The sequence below is a fragment of the Alligator mississippiensis genome, chromosome 1 (assembly GCF_030867095.1).
Source record: "Alligator mississippiensis isolate rAllMis1 chromosome 1, rAllMis1, whole genome shotgun sequence".
Taxonomy (NCBI): Eukaryota; Metazoa; Chordata; order Crocodylia; family Alligatoridae; genus Alligator; species Alligator mississippiensis.
Genome location: NC_081824.1, coordinates 451473418 through 451481524, shown reverse-complemented (window position 1 = coordinate 451481524; position 8107 = coordinate 451473418). Strand labels below are relative to the sequence as shown.

Sequence of the window (8107 nt, the reverse complement as noted above, 5' to 3'; positions counted from 1 at the left end):
CTTTTCTGGGTCTCTCACTTCAGAACTGCAGCTTGAAGTCGGGCCTGAAGCTGTGGAGAGAGAGACAAGTGTGTCAGTAGAGTCAAGATTGTAGTTAAAGCCTTATGAATGCAAAAGATGAAGGAACTTTATGCCCATGAAGCTAAATAAGCTACAAGTTTTAGTGCCCACCGTAAGTGGGACTCACTTCACTGGCGATGGACAGAAGCTGTCAAGTCTGTTCTGTACCCAAGATCTGAATCATCCGAGCTTGCAGGGCGATGCCCAGGCTTTCAGTACAGGAACAATACACATGCAAGTGCCAGTTCAGATCTGAAGTTCCCTAAACATAGGATTTCTGTTTTGGTCATCATAGCACCAGTATAGGTGCATATTTTAGATTCAATACATTATAGTAGATATATTAACATATTACAGAAAACATCAAATCTTTCTTCAAAGAGTGCATGTATACCTCCCCCCACACCCTCAATAAAGATAGAGAGAAACAAAGCATCAGGTGTTTGTACAGTTTTGCACATGAACCAAAACTAGCTGCTCCTGGACAACTAACTGAATGTTTTACTGTTTTTAGTCTGGGCCAAATCAACCAGTCCTTCTGCTCCAGGTCAGCAAGGCAGCACACCAGGAGAATGGAGGGCCCTGTACTGGTATCACAGGGCAGGACTGTTCCAAACAGCACTATGAGGAAAGGCCATTTTGCTACAGCAAGTGCTTTGCTTGTTCTCAGTCTCTTGAACTGGTCTGGGGAGCTCAGTGCAGCGATTCTCCACCAGGGAGCTAGCATCCTGGGGTGCCTTGAGAGCCTTTCACAAGGGTCACAGGGGACCTCACCAGGTCACACTGTTAAAAGTGCAAACATGACTCATGAGATAAACCCAGAGATTTCAAACAGGAGCACACAATAGCAAAAACATCCTTACTTCTTGCAGTCTTTCATAGGGCTTTGCAACAGAAAGCCGGCTTTATTGTTTTTCCAAACTTGAAAAACAGTATTAAAAAAGCTGACATTTACTGAGACGTACCTCGTGTCTGAAGAGGTGGAGAATCACAGTTCTGGCATCTCAGGGGCAGCAGTTACAATTTTGGGGTCACCAAAATGTAGAATGGTGAAGTATGATCCACATAAGTTCAGGAGGCGCAGCGAATCCTGCTGCATCCCCATCGTGTCCTTTGTCTCATTCGCATTCAAATATTGGCCGCCTCCTACACAGGGAACACGCAGGTTCATTTGGCGGTAGGGCTGATTCTACTGACTTCGCTAGAAAACCGTCGCCCCATCCACTCGTCTGCCCCATTCCCCGAGATCGAAGACCAGGGCTGAGAACGTGTTGGGTGAAAATTTAGCAGGGTCCAGGATTCCAGAGCTGCCCCCGGCTGCCTGCAACCCCCGTATCTCGCATGCAGGGCCAGCCACCTTTACAGCGTGTGGAGACAGTATAAAATAGGAGGAATTCGAGCAGGTATTTCAGGGCACCTTATAAAGTACACTTCTGATTTAAAAAGAGCTGCTGGGTACATGGTTTCACTGGGCCCCAGGGGCAGTTGTAAGATTTGTAAAGGTGGCAGGAGAGGGGGAGGAGGGGCAGTTAAGCTGTGTGGTGCATCATTCAATAACACAGTGAATATTTTTCCACCAATGATAAAGGAACTAGATGCCTTACAAATTCAGTTTCTAATCCAAGCAGAGAAAGAAATCTAGACCTTGGGGGGTCACTGCCACGTCCAGGGGGGGCAGGGGCACATAATGCTAGGGAGGTATAGCTGTTACCTTCCCACCCCAGCCTGGCTGCAGACAGAGCTGCTGCTCCCAGCACTCCCACATGGGCATCCCTCAGACCCTCTGCAGGGCCCCCAGTGCCTCTCTCTGCCCCGATACGCTGCCCCTGCCCCTGCCATCTCAAGTGCCCCTTTCTTCCACCCACCAGCCCCTCACATCCCTCCAAGTCCTGCCCTGCCTCCTCACTAGCCCATAAATCCACTGCTTCCTGCATAGATGCACCCCCTCATGCCCCAGCTCTCCTGACTCCTCACTGCCCACCCCCCTCCCCTGGGCCCATCCCAGCACCTCCAAGCGTTCAAACCTCACTGCGGCTCCTCACATGTCCAGCCTCCTTCCTTCCCCACAACCCCTTTTCTTCCCAACTTTTCATCCGCCCAGACTCCGGCTGCACCCCGGCCCCCAGCCACCCCCACACCTCCCTGCACCTGCAGTGCTCCAACATGGGGGTCCTCGCCAAAAACCCCGTGGAACTTGTGAAGGCCCCCACCCCCAGACCCTTTCCCTCTGGGACACTGACCATGGGGCACGTGGGAACAGGGCTCCAGCTGCTTCCCCCCAACCGCACCTCCTCCTCACGCCAGGCCAACTGGCCTCTGCCTTCCACAGACAGAGACTAAGATATGGCAGCATCTCTATTTGGGGAATCAAATCCACGCACCCACCTCTGCTCAAAATACCACCTTTCCCTTCTATATTGCAGGTGGAGGGCAAGGCGGAGGGGGTGGGTCGGGAGCAGGTGTGCGTCTGGTGGGGTGTGCGGGAAGGTGCAGGGGGGGTTAGGGTTAGTGGTGTGCAGGGCCCTGGATCTTCACTCCTGGCACAGCGCAGCCCACAATCTTGCCCACACGTGGCAGCAGCAATCTGCCCCCTGGACCCACAGCGCACAGTCCTGTGCCCCTGCAGCGAGCGGCACCAGCACCCCTGTGCTCCCGTCCCTTCCTCCAGCTGAAGCCCCTGCCCCAGCCGCGGGCCCTCACCTACATTCCCACTCGTGGGCAGGGAGAAGCTGCGTGGTACCAGGAAGGAGCCCCATTGAGGAAGAAGCTTCTTGTTCCTGCAGCTGCCTGGCTCCAGGCTGGGGCTGGTCAACCCAGGCTGGGGGGCCGAGGCTGAATTACGGAAAGCACAGAATACAGCAGGTTTTGTTTGGTTTTCCAGGGCTGATAGACGGTTCTCCTTCTCCACATGTATTTTCGAGCCCTAATCTTGCTGACCTTAATCCAGCCTTGCAAAGCGATCAGGAACATTTTCCAGTGCAGGGTAAAAGATTCAGTCTGTCACCCTCATCTTCACATTGAATCCACACAACCCAAAGGTAGTAGGACAAAGAGGTAGGCAGGGTTTTGCAAGGATGCATGAGCATGAGTGAGCAAAACCCCAGGGGCTTGCTGCCCAGTCAAAGCAAAGCAAAGCAAGCAAAAAAGGTATGGGGGGCAGGGTGGAGGGGGAGTTCGTGAGGAAATGGCTGCCCACTTGTAGTGCGCAGGTTTGTTATTACCCTGAAATAGAATAGTTTTTTGATAGCATACTGTTAGGTTAACAATAATTTGGATTATTAAGAAGTATTAGCTTTACAGCTGAATACAAGGCATGACCTGTGGCCTAGCAGTGCAGCTGACCACAAGGCAGAATGATAGCTAAGCCTTTGCTTGTGTCAAGTAATCATTTTAACTGTATTAAGCATTTTCTGAGTTAAAAAGTGGATCTGTGTCTGTGTGCTGAAAAATCAGCTACAGCAAGAAGCAAGATAAGACAGGGAAGCCATTGTTCTGGGTGCAGTGGTTGTGTCCTTGAGAAGTATCTACTACTGTGTAAGGTTTTGCTAACATATTATAATGTTACTGTTAATTAACATTTAGCTTTTAAAAAGTGCTAGTTCAGCTTAATAGAAATATGCTGTTACAAAGGTTTGTAAAGCACCGCCCAAGTAATGCTTTTGTTAACCCTGTAAGTCTTGCCTTATTGTAAGAAGTACAAAAGATCGCCTCACCCTTGAGGGGGGGCCATTTTGCCTTTTGCTGGTTTTATGGTCTTTGCTCGAGCAAATAAACAGCTGTCTTTCTTTACCCGCATTGTCTGTCTATCAAATTACAGCTAGACAACGAAACTTAGGGAGGTTTCTCCCACCACACACCCAACTCAGTTTTAAGCACTCAAGCTCAGTGGGCTTCTGAGTTTGGCTGCTTTCTAGCTAATCATGCAGCTGAACCTAACCACACAAAAGGAGGCTTGGTCTTCCTTCCAGTGGGATGGAACAAGCAAGGGGTGCACATCTGTCTGACACCCTTTAGGTTGCATTACCCAAGAAAGCTCTTTGCATTCAAGACCATGGCTTTCAGAAACTTGCAGCCCAGCTAAATAGCCTTACTCTTCCAGCCTCCACTAGCATAGATCTCTGAAGTGAGATCTGCTCCCAACAGATTGTCCCCCACTCCTCCCCTGCCTGGCACAGAGGCAAGAGAAAGGTCCATGCTGGTAGTTCAGTGGTCATTAGTAACCTGCTGAGCTAGTACCAGAGATGAGCACTGCAGACAGCTTGACATTGGTTAACACTTGCCTTCTGTTTTTAAGTGGCATTTAGAGATTCAAAAGCTTTAGGGGATACAAGACAGCCCTAACTCCAGAGAAGGGGGAAAGCCCTAAACAAGTGAAACCAAAACCACAGAGCACACCAGCAAGCAGCACCTCCCCTCCCACCCCAAACACACAGCTCTAGGTCATCTCAGGCTTTCATGCAAGCTGCATGCTTTCGTGCTTAAGTTCTTCTGCCCTTGCTTGATTTAAACCAGGAGCAAAGCACTTCATCTAGACATACCACATGACAAGTTTTGGAGCCCTGTTGCAGGGACTTTTGTAATAACGCTGTCTTGCTGAGAAACCCCATGCCTTTTAACCCTGACTTTCAAAAGAGTCTTAGTCCCTACTTGCCCAGCAGTAGACGAGTTGTTTCCAACCTGTGAAGTAGCCAGCCATGCTTCACAGGGGGTACCCAGCTTCACATTTCCTGAAGTTGATGCTTCTAAGGTACAGGGGGAAAAAAATTATACCACGACAGCTTTTTGGGCCATGTTGCCCTGCTTTGTTCCATTCTAGTTCCCAGGTGTGATTGAGAGATTGGTTATGAAGTGATAAGTTAGTAACAAGTGTCATAATGATAGTTGCTTATTACTTTACCTTAGGAGTACACTCAGGACTGCCCAGCATGACAGGGAGCAAGTAAGCTAGAGCCCTTGCAGAGTTTTAAGACCAGAGTAGTCATAAGCAGAGGATTCAAACTTGAGGTGCTGCTTGGACTGGAAGCTTTCAATCTACCCACTCAACTGCAGCAGCACCTGGTGGAAAACTACTGCAGGATCACAATCAATAATAGGAATGGCTATAATTGGTCACACACACCGCAAACAGGTAGACAGTTTCAAGCGCCATATGAACCACAAGCATCGAGGTGTACAAGCCAGTTGACAGTGGGCTAAACCTCCTGGAACAGTTCAGCAGTTCACCAAGATAAGGTGATACAATTTTGAACCCGTTCAGCGTTTGGGCTGACACTAAGCTTTCCGGATTGGTCCTCTGAGCATCCCACACTGTACAATGCTTAAGCCCCCATTTGCTGTCCTCTAGCTCTGAATAGTATCTAGCTACTCAGGAAAGGGTCAGTGCTCAGGTGTGTCTAGTACACCTTCCAGCCATGCATCTCAACTCACCTTCAAAAGCTCAGGAATTAAGCCTCTCAGGCCAGCTGTGTTGGGTATGTATTAGCATAAAGAGCAAAGGGAGAGACAGAAAATTCAAAGTTGACTTAGCAAACACAGGACATCTGCACAGAGCAAAGGATTTAGTTCAGCTGCTGAGGCTTACAACACCAAGTTACGCTGGAAGAGTGCTTTAACCAATTCTGACACCTTCTCCATTAGACCAAGTTGAAAACCATCCACTGATACCATACTGCCCCACCAGCTGCTGGGACACAACAGGGACATAGCAGGCCCCTACCCAGCTCCATGGACTTGGCCACTAGACCTGCTTGCCTGCCACCTGCACAGCCTGCCTGCAGGTGGGCCTTCCTCCCCCAGGTGGGCCTGCCTGCCATGGGTGGCTGTGAGCCCTGGCCTCCAAACACATGAGCAAGCCTGCTGGCCCCACTGCCTGGTGGGCAGGCACACGCACATGTTGGCTGGGGCTGTCCCATCTTTTCATAGGGCCTGCTTATTGGGCAGCCAGGAGTCAGGGCTCAGGCTCCCCTAACTGGGCCCATCATGGTCCAACTCTTTCTGGGGTTGGCTGCTACTACTGCTTTTGGAGCTGGGTGCTATACTGGGCTGATGAGTGGAGTGGCAGGAACAAGCTCCAAGGCCCTGTCCCGGTGCCAAAAATATGTTTAATGCATTAGACCTCACATGGAGGACATATCAATGATTAAACTGAGAAGAACAGATTTATTTATTTATTTTTTAACAGCAAAATGTACTCATTACAAAACATAAAACCAACAACATGACATACCATCAATATTATACACAAACCCACATATAGCCAACTCAAATACCATTGTCTTGCTTCACACATATCCGCAGTCCCACAGCTCCAACACAGATTTGCATCACACGATATCTACATACATACACAAACACAACATTTTCAGTTGAATTAGCAACACATAGCATTATTACATAGCCATATATTTAAACCAAACCGACTCCAAATGGTATCACACACCATTAATATTTTGCCCTCACACATACAAAACCACTCCAAATGACATTACAAAATATCCATATGAACCCATCCAATCATAAAGGACCTCAACTAAATGTTTTTTAAATCCATATGCATCCTCTTTACCCATGTTCTTCGCTGTCATTTCCAAACCCCACCCTTCTGTCATATAACAACTTATTCCCACAATGAAGCCACTTTGATCCCACTTACATCATCCCAAAACATGCATTATAACTTCAAAACTGATGTTACAATCTATTGTGTGACAGCACAGTCAACACAGCAGTATCAATTCCCTTTTCACTTAAAGAGATGCTGCCTCTTTCTTCTTCCGTTCCACTTGCTTCTCCCTTCCTCCCTCCTTCATGTAAAAATCACAATTCACACAGCACCAGCTGTAAGCAGTCCTGTATCCGGTGCCATAGGAGGTGGTAAAGGGGGCGAGCAGCGTGACCACCCCGGGCCCCCAAGCAAAGGGGGCACCAACAGGTGCTGCCCAGCTGGGTCAGGACAGGGGATGGAGCCACAAGCAACTCATTTGGGGAGCGTGGGGACAGGGGAAGAGAGGCTCCCACCACTGTGTGCACTCTGGGAAGCATGGTGGGGTGTATGCCCCCCAGATCTGTGCACAGGGCTAGGGTGGGCTGCCACTGCAGGCTTTGCCCCAGGTGCCAAACTTCTGTGCGTCGGCACTGCCTGTATCAGTCCCTTAAGAACCAGCAGGTTCCTTACTTTCCATATTGCTACCTTTATACAAGTTATCCAAACCCTCACCCTCCACTCTTCTGGTCCTTTTTTAACTAATCCATACATCACTATCTCATAAGTTACTATTCAGACTCATTTTCATGACTTGCAGAAACCTCTGCACACCCTGCACACCTCTCTTGTGAACGAACACTCCCACAGTGCACGCACCGCCGATTCTTCTCCATTGCTGCTTTCCCTCCGGCATTTTGCCAACTTCAACAGTCCCGTCTATGCTATATAGCCTTACCTGGCAGGATCTGCCTTACAGCCTTCCACATAGTATCTGCGTGCTCTCTTTTCAAGTTCTCATCTGTTGTCTCCTTCACACTTCCCTTGTCTGCTCATCTGTCAAACCCCTCACATCTCTTCCTCTATCCCTCCTTCTAATCACCTTTAACTTTTTTTTCTGTTCTTCCAACCCTTCTAGCCCCAGCTCCTCTAGCTATTCTGCTCTTATGACATTCTCCAACCTCCCGTAGCGGAGCCATGGCTTCCATACCCACAACTTCTTCTAGCTCCCGCCATACAGACCCAGTCTCTGTAACATCCTTCCCACCTAGAACCTGCAAACGTCTGCCCTATTGCCTTCCCCCTTCATCACCTCCCTTGCAACCATTCTTGCATAATGAACACAAATAAATACCCCCAAATATGGCAGCTTGCACCATCCCAGATATTTTGCTTTATACACTGTTTTCTCACCACCTTTTCTGTTTTACTCTACCAAAAATAATGCAGATCTGCTGCTGCACCCTCCTAACCTGCTTCCAGGATGGCAGATACATTTTCAGAAGCCCTGCCTCCTTAATGGGCATCACCTTTCCCCAAAATAACATCCCCTAGTGGATCTTTGCT

The 8107-nt window shown here is 48.9% G+C and overlaps 1 non-coding gene across 1 annotated transcript; it reads right to left on the bottom strand.

The window, feature by feature from the left end:
- Window positions 1-6065: 6065 nt before the first annotated feature.
- On the bottom strand, window positions 6066-6251 carry LOC132247972 (U2 spliceosomal RNA). Its single transcript, XR_009459347.1, has one exon. It is a non-coding gene; the product is annotated as a U2 spliceosomal RNA (small nuclear RNA).
- Between the last annotated feature and the right edge of the window lie 1856 nt (window positions 6252-8107).